This window comes from Malania oleifera, unplaced genomic scaffold (genome assembly GCF_029873635.1).
Source record: "Malania oleifera isolate guangnan ecotype guangnan unplaced genomic scaffold, ASM2987363v1 ctg843, whole genome shotgun sequence".
Classification (NCBI taxonomy): Eukaryota; Viridiplantae; Streptophyta; class Magnoliopsida; order Santalales; family Ximeniaceae; genus Malania; species Malania oleifera.
The window spans coordinates 75,001-75,775 of NW_026652162.1; the positions used below are offsets into that span (position 1 = coordinate 75,001).

Consider the following 775-nt stretch of genomic DNA (forward strand, 5'->3'; position numbering starts at 1 on the left):
GCAACCAATCTGGCAATCCATGTTGTGGGCAGCGTCGAATCAAATCTTTATACCTTTCCCATGCTTCATAGAGTAATTCAAAATCATGCTGCTTGAATTGACCAATCTCACTCCTGAGTTGAGCTGTTTTTGCAGGTGGAAAGAATTTAGCTAGAAATTTTTCTGCCATGTCCTGCCAACTAGTAATACTCCCAGGTTGTAGCGACTGTAGCCAACCTCTTGCTTTGTCCCTCAAAGAGAAAGGGAATAATCTCAGTCTAATGGTGTCTTCAGTAACACCATTGATCTTCACAGTATCACAAATCTCCAAAAACATCGCCAGATGGATATTAGGATCATCAAGTGGCGATCCACTGAATTGGGCCTGCTGCACCATACTGATTAATGCGGGTTTGAGCTCAAAATTGTTGGCATTAATGGGCTGGCGTCTGATACCCGAATAATTGTCATTCACAACTTGTCGCACATAATCCTTCAAGGCACGTGGCTGCGCATTATCTTGTCCATTCTCCATGGCTAATACCCTCTTTTTCCTTAGTGCTCTAAGCGTTCTTTCAATCTCTGGATCAAAAGGAATAATGGCACGTATTCTAGCACTGCGCATCCAACATAAAAAAACACACCAAAAATACCAAAAAAATAATAATAATAAAATAAAATAAAGAAAATAAATAAATAAAAATATCAAAAAAATTCTAAATTAAAACCAAGATTACTTTGTATCGATATTGGCAAAAATAAGAAAAACTCAATCCCCGGCAACGGCGCCAAAAAC

At 38.7% G+C, this 775-nt stretch overlaps 1 non-coding gene across 1 annotated transcript; it reads left to right on the top strand.

Annotated features, from left to right (window-relative positions):
• The first annotated feature begins 14 nt into the window (after positions 1 to 14).
• LOC131147244 (small nucleolar RNA R71) lies at positions 15 to 121 on the top strand. Its single transcript, XR_009134656.1, has one exon. It is a non-coding gene; the product is annotated as a small nucleolar RNA R71 (small nucleolar RNA).
• The last annotated feature ends 654 nt before the right edge of the window (positions 122 to 775 follow it).